This window comes from Protopterus annectens, chromosome 9.part0, assembly GCF_019279795.1.
Source record: "Protopterus annectens isolate FY-2018-M chromosome 9.part0, PAN1.0, whole genome shotgun sequence".
Taxonomy (NCBI): Eukaryota; Metazoa; Chordata; order Ceratodontiformes; family Protopteridae; genus Protopterus; species Protopterus annectens.
In genome coordinates, this window is record NC_056743.1 from 280,084,775 (window position 1) to 280,098,018 (window position 13,244).

Genomic DNA, 13,244 nt, shown 5'->3' on the forward strand with positions numbered 1-13,244 from the left:
ACCGCACATGGAGCACTCTCCATATTGGGGCTGGAGTTTCTTACTGTCTCCAGGCCCACACAAAGCTCCACACTGACCACCATGTACCTCTGTGTCCCTGTTCCCAGTAGGTGACACATACACTTGAATATTTGGTTTTACACACACACACACACACACACACACACACACACACACACACACACACACACACACACACACACACACACCTGGGAAAAGCTGACACAGATTTACTAGCTGTGCCCCTTTCTGCCCAGACTCAGAAGTAATTGGGCTGCCACCAGTAAACTATTTTAAGGCTCTTACAAAGGGTACTCAATTCTACTGTGTACAATTAATAATAATAATAATAATAATAATAATAATAATAATAATAATAATAATAATGGAGTGTGGCCAGAGCAGCAAGGCTTTCAGGAGTGGCCACAGTGTCACCAAATAAACATAAGTAATCTGAAGATATTAAAATTATTCTCTAAAGGACAAGGCACAATAAATGATGTTCAAATATTTAATAATAAGTAATAAAACAGAAAACAAGAAGATACTGAAAAACAGAAAACAAGAAGATACTGAATACAGTAAACAACAGAGTTTAACCAGAGAGATTTCAAAACTAATAAAGTTGGATAGTTTCTCACAGTTACAGAAAACAATACTAAAGTATTCTCATTGGATGTCCCTGTCTAACTAAAGAATTACTGTTTCCTGACTACTCACTAAAGCAAGGCAGGCTAGTAACTTTACAAATATATATATATATATATATATATATATATATATATATATATATATATATATATATATATATATATATATATATTTTTAACACCACCATATGTACAAATCAGAGAGATAATCAAATGACATAAACCTTTTTTTTTCACAAAACTGCAGCTGGCTGTGCTAGCATATGTACACATGCTCTGCCATCCCTCCCTGGCACAGGTGGCACTACCACATATCATCACAAAGATCTTAACTGCTTTGTGTTCTCTACAGTAGTTACATTTTTATTCCCATCTCCCACTTCAGTTCTAGATAAAATATTCATAATGTTAAAATTCTTGTGTAAAAAAGCAATATAACTATCCTACAACTGTAAAGCTAAAAATAATAATTAATACTATATCTGTACCATAAATGCAATTTCGAAATCATGTCATGAAGAATAAAAATAAGTACAGCTGAAGATATAACACCTAAAATAGAATTAAATAAAACAGTTGTTTTAATTACATTATCAATGCATCTCAGAGTTAATGATCTGTGGCTGGGATTTATAGACAAGTGGTGTGTGCATGTACAGTGCCAATTTCATGGGAGGTTGCTGAGTGAAGCACCAGAAAGTTGCAGCTGGCAGAGGAATGCATCTGAATGCCCAGCAGATGACAACATAAGAGAAGAAAGACAACACTAGCAGCAAGAGTAGAGCTATGGTACCATACAGCAAGCCGAGCACAAGAACAATGCACATGGGTGGTATGATGAACATTAGAGCTAATCAATGCCCCTCATGTGGAGTGCAATATCAGGAGGAGTCTGCCACAAGAAGGAGAGCTCAGATTTGAAAAACACCCAACAGCTAGACAAATGTGGGCGTGTACAACAAGGGTGCAGCTTTGTTCATCACAAAAGTGGAGATAAAATTGGGTAGGTAGGAAAATAGAACAGCAAGCATAACAAGAATAATCATAAAGCATGAATGATGGCTGGAATGAAAGTTTTTCTTTGGAGACAAGAGCTTTTTTTATAACTTTAATAAAAGAATTTTATGTAGGTAAGGTACAGAAGGATGAGTGTAGGTGGAATAGATGGTGAAGAGCAGGTGGCAGGAGCAGGAGCCGTTAGGCATTTATGGAGCAGAGATGCAGACGAGGATGATATACACATAAAAGATGCTGAGTACAACAGATGCACATGTACCTGTAAAGGCTGAACAACTGGTGATGTAGACGGTTAGTGAATGAATAAGAAATAGGAATGATATTTAAGGGAGGCATCACACTGGGAATGGAATGTGGGAGGCTCCTGGTATGAATGGGCACCAGGCCTGCCTAGTGAAATCCAAACCAAGGCATGACTGAAGTGACTTAAGTTATGGGATATTTGCTCCTCTGGATGCCTGCTGGGTGATATTTGTGTGTCACTTGAATCCAAAAGCATGTTAGAAATTGCCATGTTGCTGAGGTGGGTATCCAGTTGCTGATACCACCTTGGCAGTGACACATCTCTGCAATTCATTCTGGGATACCAGTAAAAACCCCTCTGATTCACCTTAAGGAGAGGGACCTTGACCTCACCCTCATGGAGAGCATCAGTGAGTCTTCCAGGTCACCTCCACCAGCAGAACCTTATCCTTCTGTGTGGCAGACATGGGGGGGGGCTGTAGTCTAGTGCCAGACATATCAGCAGGTGGAGACCAAGGTGAGTGCACCCCTTCCTACTCTTTATCAGCTGAGTCTGTAAAAGTATGATACAAAAACAAGCCATCACACAAACACACCCACACATGATACAAACACAATTGCAATTTTGCAATTGACTGTCACAAAACATCCACATTCTGTAGCACCCAACCAAGATTATGGGATACTGTTTACCATTAATGTACAACATTTTAGAAGAAGACAATGGTGCTTCTTCCTCAAAAATAATTCTGTACATCAGTGACTCACTCTACATCTCTGCCTCCCACTATTGGAGCAGGATACCATGGTGCCACTGTTCCACAGTATAAGTGACACCAGTGACATTGATCAGCACATATGTCAGCTTATACCAGGAGTCTACCTTCTTCAAAGGGCATTCATAGTTGCCCAACTGGAACTTATTAAAGTATCTGTGGAGAAAGAACAGGAAAATAATTCTGTCTCACTGGCAGACCATACAGGAGTCCTTATTTTAAATTCTCAGAGGTAGCCTTTACCATTTAATAGGGCTACGCATGGAACAATATCATGCATGGACAAGGATGCATATTTGTGAATCACATATTTCTCAACTAAGCAATATGCTGTGCTGCTAAATACATACATATGCTATAACCACAAGTACACATGTCACGTGTTGTGTTGACTATGATATGCATGGCTTGTTGTGATATGTATGGGTAGCGCACTATGTACAGACAGCAATTCACATACATTGGACCTATATGGCTTCATTAACATAACCACCTTGCTAAATGCTTGCTGCAACAACATAGACTCTTTGACATCTGTCTTCCACTTCTTTGTTGGTGGTTTGCCCTCTCTGCTGGATTTGTTTGCCACAATATCTCATTTGACTACCATACTGCTCCTTGGTGGACCCACAGAAAAGTCATGGCTTCAACAAGGAGTTGACCCACGCCCATTCATCTTCCTCAACACCACTTACAACCAGATAACTAAGATATAGAGGAACTGAGTATGATCTCTGCAGACAGAGTTAAGAGTGGAGTCCTTCCTGGTCAGTATTTCAACCATAGTTACAAACCCTGTGGTGGCTTTCAGGAAGTGTGAGGTGCATGTCTTGCTGTACATGTAACTTGGACTCTATCAAATTGGCTGTCTGAGTGTGTGTATTTCTATGTGTGCCTACCTGTTTCTGTTATTGTAATCAAGCCTAGAAAATGAAATAGTCCTGAGATTGTTTCCCAAATGAGGTTCCAGGGATATCTGTAGAGGCAGGAGTACTGAAGCAAAATCTGTGGAGTGGGGTTCTGTATGGCGGTAAATGCAGCTTTTAATTTACTCTATAAAGAGGGGTGAAGGCTTTGGTCATATGCATGTGCAAGCTACAGTGGAGGATGCATGCTTACTAGACAACATGATCTTGTCCTCAGGTGTACAGGTACTGGCATGGCACACTGACAGAGGCAACAACTAGAAAAAATTCACTAGCCAGAAAAATGAACTGCTACTGCAGGCTCTGCACATGTACGACAAGCACTTCATGGACAAAGGTTCTACAAACAAGCATGTCTTTAACCAGATTTTGCAAGAACTGGTACAGTGTGTGAATGCAGCTATAGGCCATAATTGGACAAGGTGCGCCATACAGTGTGGTTCCCTCTTAGCGCCAACTCCTTTCTATCACAGGCACAGTGTCCAGTCGCCCAGTACTTTAACCTCCCTGGACTGAGATCACCAGGTCCAACTCCAATTATAGTGATTCTCCTGTGAAACATGAGTGATTATGAAGTCACCACTGCTACCACAGAGACTTAATCTGATGTGCTGTGCCCCATTTGTCACCCAGGAGGTTATTTAAACTATGAGGTGTCACATGTAAGGAGTGGCTCTGCTGTGGGCCTGAGGTCAGGTGTACATCTCACACTCCACCCTCAGCAAACTCAACTCATCTGCCACCATTCCTCCAGCCTCATCAAGAACTGGATAGGTCAGCCAGCCCTGCCCTACACATCTCTCAGCCCCACCCTCCCAAGGAAAAGTAAGTAGACATAACCTTGTCATTCTTTCCCACTGCCTTTCAGGTCTTTCCATGCTGGGCCTACTACTTAGACCCCTGTCATCCAAGTCATGGTCAGGTATAATATTCCTTGCACAGAAAAAGGCATGGGAAGCTGTGGCAGATAAATCCAACACATAGGGTAAATCACCAAAAAAGAAGTGGCTAAGATCAAGGAATTGTTGATGTCAATTTCTGGCCTGGGAGACTGATTATTCATACCTGGAGGTAGTTTGGAAGTGGCACTAGGTCTACCAACAACCATATGTCAGTAAGAGAAGCATCAGGATAGTGATCAAAAATACAAAAAAGAAAGCTGAGGCAAGGCTCCAGTGTCCAAGTAAAAAGATAAACCAGTCTTCAGATGCAGTATAAAAAACAAGGTCTTTTTTAATGTCACACAAGCGCTTTCACATAATGCTTCTTCAGGTGTATGCTGAACATAGTAAACCACACCTTTTATATATACTTAACTTCATCACATGACACAAGAACACTTTAGCTTTAAAGCTATACTAAAAATATATGTATATACACAAATACATTATTATGTGAATTTCCTGGTATCAAATGCTTTTGACCTTAACACATATATAGACATTTCCACTTGAAAATAGTATCTACACAAACATGTAAAAACATATAAAAAACATTCCTCACTCATGAATGTGTACATAAAAATATATATCTAAAATAGCACATTTAATATGTTTATCTTCTTTATTAAAAACATAAATATATAGGCAACATACAAATATAAAACTACTACCCTCATACAAATATTTAAACTAATGTGCTCAACAGACCCAGTACTGCTATTATCTACATAGCCACCTTTTTTTCAAAATAGGCTTAATGGGCATACTATCATTCAGTCCATGTCCAAAGTTAGCTCTTAGCATGGCTATCCATCTAGCCTCTGCTTCTTCAGTTCTCTCTCTGATATCCCCACTTTTCATATTTTCATAAGTTCTTGCAACTATCATAAAATTAAAAGTATGTTGCTTACCAACTTTCGAAACATGTTTAGACAGGGCATTGTTCTCAGTTCTCTTACCTATATGGTATATGTGCTCCTTAATTCTTTCTTTTAGACTACGATCAGTTTTACCTATGTAGAAACTACTGTATAGACAACAGATAGCAAGATAGACCACGTGTGTAGTGGCACATGTCCCACCCACCCTGATGTCATAAACCTTCCCTGTATCCAGATGTTTAAAACTAAGGTCTCTATTAATGAATTGACATTGTTTACAATTGCCACATGGTCTGGTGCCAATTGATTTCCTTACTGTCACACTGTCATATCTGTTGCATAATCTCCTTTTAAGATTCTTTTGTATGAGGGTAGTAGTTTTATATTTGTATGTTGCCTATATATTTATGTTTTTAATAAAGAAGATAAACATATTAAATGTGCTATTTTAGATATATATTTTTATGTACACATTCATGAGTGAGGAATGTTTTATATGTTTTTACATGTTTGTGTAGGTACTATTTTCAAGTGGAAATGTCTATATATGTGTTAAGGTCAAAAGCATTTGATACCAGGAAATTCACATAATAATGTATTTGTGTATATACATATATTTTTAGTTAAAATATGACAGTATAGCTTTAAAGCTAAAGTGTTCTTGTGTCATGTGATGAAGTTAAGTATATATAAAAGGTGTGGTTTACTATGTTCAGCATACACCTGAAGAAGCATTATGTGAAAGCGCTTGTGTGACATTAAAGAAGACCTTGGTTTTTATACTGCAACTGAAGACTGGTTTATCTTTTTACTTGGACACTGGAGCCTTGCCTCAGCTTTCTTTTTTGTATTTTTGATTGCTTTAAGCTTCTCTGCAGAGGTATTTGGTTGTTATTGGGCATTTTCTGTTTGACTTTGTATTTCTCATCTAAGCCTAACACCACCAAAGTTTTGGCCAGTGATATGGAAGAAATTGAGCTTGATTATTCACCTGTATCCAATTCAGCAAATAGCATTTCTAATGCTCAACAACCTAACCAAAATGCTGAACTGTTTATTTCTAAAGTCACTGATAGAGTAAATCCTCTCTTGAATAGAAATTTAACTGTTGACTGTGATAATGAGTCGGATATTGACTTTTTAACACTTCGCACAGATTTGTTGACATTGGAAAAGAGTATGTCTAAATTAGCCAGGCTGCAGTATGAGAAATTCCATCTGCAAGTTTGCTTAGCCGAGAGCTTGATACCACGAGGCCTGAGAATATTAAAAATGCCGGCCCAGGCTGATCGGGACTCTATACTGGTTAGTGAATGGCAGAAATTAAACATAGCAACCAGCATGGGCTATATAAAATTGTTAATTAGTGCTGCTGAAAGAAAAGAACTGATCCTAGTAGCGGAGGTGAAGACCAACTACTCAGAACTGTGCATTAAATATGCTAGTGAAGTGTTTACAAGACTGTTATCAGAGACTGTTGATAATGTTAATACCTACAAGCGCAAACTTTTGCAAATTAAACTAAAAAAGTTAAAGAGAGATCGCCAGGACTTTGCTGTAGGCAATATCTTCACCTGGCCACGTGATACTATGCCCAATGACATTGGGCAACCCAGATCTGATGACGCATGCCGGAATGACGTCAACAGAGCAACCGTCGGTGGTGGCAGTGGCGTTCAGGTAGAACAACAGAAGGGAGTTAGTTTGAATACAGAGAGCAGGGTGAATGAGTCCTGTAGCATACAGGCAAATTCGCCATCAGCCAATTCCAGTGAAATTATGGGCACAAGGAGAAAGGTCATAGTGACCACCGTTGATGTATATAGGAGAGCCGATGATAAAGCGTGGACTCCCCTTCAAAGCTCGCAAACATCGACGCTGAAGGAAGCTGCAGTTCCAGCAAATTACGACCTAAATTTTCCGTTGCCTATGAGAGACAATTCTTTGAACCGGAGAGGTTCTCAGGGTCAGGGTTTTCAGCCCAGAGGCAGGAGCAACACACGTTACAAGAGAAAGTTCGAGGAGGTGAAGGACAACACCTACACCATAAAGAAGGCTTTTCAGCATGTAAGATATTGATAACTAATCTTTCTAAACATGTTTTGACAAATTCAGAAAATAATGTACTTTCAAAGGGTCTTTCTTTTATACCCACCAGTGATATGAGTATCACTGATATTTTTGATATTAAGATGTTCACAAGGAACCTGATGCTAAAGTATGTTTCAACAGAATGCAGTGAATGATAGCACTAATAATTCTTTTATTTTTAACAGACCCAGTACTTTTGCACCTAAACAAACAGCACTTATTAATGCATTTGAACAGATTGTAATAGATGATGTATATAAAACTTATAATGATAAAAAATATGTAAATAAGTGGCATAACCTCAGTAGAAGTGAATTTGAAGCTCTGCATGAACTTGAAAACAATGTTAATCTGGTCATCAGACCGGCAGATAAGGGTGGGCGTATAGTTGTTCTGGACACTGAGTTATATGATTCTTTGATGTATGAGATGTTGGATAACATAGATTTCTATCAGAAGATTAAATATTCTGAGGTTAAAGGAATGGTCACATCGGTTAATAACAGAGTCAGGCAACTAGAGCAAACACACCTTATCAGTAAAGAACTAAGTGATTATTTTATCAGTACTAAATACAATATCCCAAGCATAAAGGGTTTACCCAAGATCCATAAGAACCCTGAGAGGCCCCCCATGAGGCCTATAGTTTCAAGTGATGGGTGGTGTACGGAAGCATTGTCAATATACTTAGATAAAAAATTGAAATTAATAATGGAAAAATCGGAAGTCATTCTTAAAGATACGGAACTATTTTTCAATGACTTATTTAAGTTTATAGAACAAGGTAAAATAAGCCCTGATTTTGTACTGGTAACATTAGATGTTGTTTCATTATTTACTGTTATTCCCAATAAAATGGGATTAGAATTATTTAGGAAACTTATGAATAATGTTAATTTATTTAAACCTGATGAGATGGAAACATTGTATGAATTGATGAATATAGTGCTCAGCAACAATGTATTTCTTTTTAAAAATCAAGTCTATCATCAAAAGAATGGGGTAGCGATGGGGAGCTCGTGCTCCAATACTTATGCAAATGCCGTCATGTTGGCATGGGAGATGGAATTTATATTTAAGGGACACTATAGTGAAATGGTAGCATTCTATAGGAGGTTTGTCCATGATCTTTTTATTTTGTGGAGTGGAACAGTGACAGATCTATTAGCCTTCGTTGAATACATAAATAATACAACAAGTTTTTTGAAATTCACTCTAAATTATTCTCAAGATAGTGTGAATTTCTTAGATGTATTATTAGAGAAGGATAATCTTGGGATTATTAACACTAAACTTTATAGGAAAGAATGTCATGTTAACACTCTGTTATCAAGAGATAGTATGCACCCCAAATATGTGTTTAGAAATGTTGCTCAAAATCAATTTGATAGGGCCTCTAGGTTAAGTGCCAGGAATGATGAATTTGAGGAGCAGATTATTGAAACTTGTTATGACTTAGATGAGAGAAGATATGAGAGAAACATTATAGAAGATGGCTTCTTGAATGTACAACAAATGAGGGGAACAAGGGCTAGACCATATTTCTCAAATAAGCATCAACGAGTGATTAATGCAAGAGAAAATAAATTAAAGGTTAACATATCCTATTCAAGGGATGTTGGGAGATATACGAGTATTATTAATAATCATTGGAAGATTCTTATGACTGATCCCGTTATCAGAGATGTAGTAGGTTTAAGACCACAATTCACTTTTAAGAATAAAAAGAATCTTAAAAGGAGATTATGCAACAGATATGATAGTGTGACAGTAAGGAAATCAATTGGCACCAGACCATGTGGCAATTGTAAACAATGTCAATTCATTAATAGAGACCTTAGTTTTAAACATCCGGATACAGGGAAGGTTTATGACATCAGGGTGGGTGGGACATGTGCCACTACACACGTGGTCTATCTTGCTATCTGTTGTCTATATAGTAGTTTCTACATAGGTAAAACTGATCGTAGTCTAAAAGAAAGAATTAAGGAGCACATATACCATATAGGTAAGGGAACTGAGAACAATGCCCTGTCTAAACATGTTTCGAAAGTAGGTAAGCAACATACTTTTAAGTTTATGATAGTTGCAAGAACTTATGAAAATATGAAAAGTGGGGATATCAGAGAGAGAACTGAAGAAGCAGAGGCTAGATGGATAGCCATGCTAAGAGCTAACTTTGGACATGGACTGAATGATAGTATGCCCATTAAGCCTATTTTGAAAAAAAGGAGGCTACATAGATAATAGCAGTACTGGGTCTGTTGAGCACATTAGTTTAAATATTTGTATGAGGGTAGTAGTTTTATATTTGTATGTTGCCTATATCTTTATGTTTTTAATAAAGAAGATAAACATACTAAATGTGCTATTTTAGATATATATTTTTATGTACACATTCATGAGTGAGGAATGTTTTTTATATGTTTTTACATGTTTGTGTAGGTACTATTTTCAAGTGGAAATGTCTATATATGTGTTAAGGTCAAAAGCATTTGATACCAGGAAATTCACATAATAATGTATTTGTGTATATACATATATTTTTAGTTAAAATATGACAGTATAGCTTTAAAGCTAAAGTGTTCTTGTGTCATGTGATGAAGTTAAGTATATATAAAAGGTGTGGTTTACTATGTTCAGCATACACCTGAAGAAGCATTATGTGAAAGCGCTTGTGTGACATTAAAGAAGACCTTGGTTTTTATTCTGCAACTGAAGACTGGTTTATCTTTTTACTTGGACACTGGAGCCTTGCCTCAGCTTTCTTTTTTGTATTTTTGATTGCTTCAAGCTTCTCTGCAGAGGTATTTGGTTGTTATTGGGCATTTTTTGTTTAACTTTGTATTTATCAGGATAGTGATGTCCATTATAGCAGACTATACCAAATAACACCACATGTCTGAAGTCATGGCTCTCCCATGCAAGTGGTCCTGAGACATCATGTCACTGTCTGCAAAACTATAATTGAAGGGTAAACCCACAACCACCATCAAGAGGCCTGTCTACAAATATTCACTGAACACACAGTTTTGCCTGAGCAAGACAGATTTCAAGCACATTAGACAAGCTTCACCTGTATCTTCAGTCAATACAGATTCTGATGTGCACCACCTCTGAGGTAGGCACACCCACGATAGCAAAGAGATGCAGGAAGAATGGTGCCACCATGCTTCCAATACTGCTCTTGACATAAATGTGGCAGATGGAAGTAACCAGAGGATGTCCAGGTCAGTGATCAAGGCACAAATGGCTTCTATGCAGACCACTATGGAGATGGTGAGTAGCTTATAGAAAGACATATGCTAACTACACAGTCACTCACCCTGCTGGTCTAGGGGCATCCTAGTGTGATTAGCAGCTAAAGCATGTATTGGAGTTGGAATTGGATAGGAGAAAAAAGAAGAGGGTCTGGGCACACACTATTTGGTAGGCCCATTGGTGTGGACTAGAATGACGCTGAGGTGTTCTCTGTAAAGGGACAGGAATTTAGTTGTTGTGCCTGCTTTCCTGAACTTTTTTATTTTTTTGTAATTCACCTGACTAGTAAGTAGCATTAGCTCAGTTATGTTCATTTGAGCATGCCTTTGCTTTATATTTGTGGCCAAAAAACCCCTACACCAGAAAAACGCACTTAGAAAAGCAACTTTATATGTAGTCACCATTCTTTACTAAGAAATCACAACACTCACTGAGGGACAACATAAATATGCATGTTATAAAGTGGTGGAAGTTGTATTAAACAGTAAGAAACTGATGGTCAAGGAGTCACCACAGTCAATGAAAAAAAAGCTTAAAAATGCCAGTGTAAACCATCAAATGATGAAGATAAGTTAGACTGAATAAACTTTATATTTCAGTTATTTTAAAGGAAGATTATTTAGAGCTTCTTACTAAAACTAGTTGAGTGCAGTATTGACGGATGGCAAAGAATCATTGCTGGAAAGTTTCAGAAAGTAAAGAAGGACTATATAGCATTGCCAAAAAAAAAAAAAATATATATATATATATATATATATATATATATATATATATATATATATATATATAATTATTTCATTAAATGAAGTATAGAGGGAGTCAGCAGCAAGTTCAAGTGGGTAACCTACTACAGGACAAAGATTAAATACTTTAGCTTTAATAGTCTAAGGTTAATTGACAACAGTTTCTCTATAGGAAATTGCCACTAGGGAGTTGTGTCAGAAGTGATCACCTTTTGGTGGGAATTTCCCCATTCGTTGAGTTGTTGTAACTGTGGAGTTGGTATATAGTTGCTTGTAGCAACCTATCAGCTATATGTTGCAAGAATTAACTAATTCAGTGTATTTTTGTTAAAATTTGCTCTGTATTTTCATTTAGTATGTCATATTTGTAGAGCTTTTGTGGAACTTTTCTCCCCAGGCATCCACTGAAAATGGGTTTCTGACTCAGTGGACTTTCCCGGTTAACAAATGTCAATAACTAAATAAATATAAGTTTGGGACATGTGGGTGGTGCAGGGGGACTTGCCCATCTTCAAACAACTCTTAAAAATAGTGTTTTGACTTTTTTTTTCCTTCAGTGAATGCAGTTTGGGAATTCTGCTCTTGACTGCATTCGTTTTTATCCACTCGTAGTGGAAGTGTTCAGGAGTGTAGTATTGGTACAACAAATTGTACAGCTATGGACAACCCAGGTGTGATGGGAAGTGGATTTGACTACATTACAATTATAAAAAGATGGGACAATTGAAGAAACCAAAATCATGTCAAGTTCACTAACCAACCAGTCAAAATAGTAGATACAAAGTCAACAGTTCATTGTATCTATAGTTAATCATAAATTCCAAAATATGTTAAAGTAAACTTGTTACATTACAGAAAATTTAAATCCGTAAATTCTACAGACTTTCTGCAATGGGTCTGTTATACTTTGTCTATTGAAATGTTGTTTTTTTCCAGTGAAAGTTCATCAAACATATTTTTTTAACTTTTAACACTAGAAATGATATTATTACATGATCGTGATATTATGTGTCTTATACAGATTCTTTTATAATAACAAAAAACAATTCTATTAGCATCCTCCACCATATGAAGCTTGTCAAGCATCTTTCTTGCTGTCAAGTACAACAATCAACTAATGACAAATCATCTAAACTGTTTATACCAAAGATTTACAATAATTTTCCATGGTATATTGTGTAAGATTATATTTTCATCTAATAGTGTTAGTATTCAGTGGTTTCCCCTGAAGAGGACCAAACTAATTAGCAACATTAGAGAAACATTATTTTATAAGCTAAAGCCCAGCCTTGGGAAAAGTGATCAACAAATCTGTAGTATATGTGATAAAGGCATCTCAGCAGTTTAGAACATGATTCAGTACTACTTTATCTTCACAGTTTACTGTAGTGAGATAATTAAAAATCTGAATTATGTGACAGTCATTAAATGTAATATACCTGCACTCTAGAAGCTTTTATATGTGCATATATGACAAATGGATTGATATTTGTGTTCAGCTGATTAGAAGGATAGTGGCATTTGTCTAGATTCTAGTTAGACTGTTGGCACTATCCTTGGTGGCATCTGTCAAACTATATGATGAATAAAAAAAATAAATCCAGATACCACAAGATTGTCTAAGTGCATGGCTTATGCATACATGCAAAAGTGTTCATTTCTTGGCATTGGCACAATCCCACAATCACAGCGGACCAGAACTTAGACATACTGGA

At 37.0% G+C, this 13,244-nt stretch overlaps 1 protein-coding gene across 3 annotated transcripts in view; it reads left to right on the forward strand.

The window, feature by feature from the left end:
• The window catches only part of PTPRJ (protein tyrosine phosphatase receptor type J), a 656,092-nt gene that overhangs the window by 524,621 nt on the left and 118,227 nt on the right, over positions 1-13,244 (forward strand). The window lies entirely within an intron of this gene.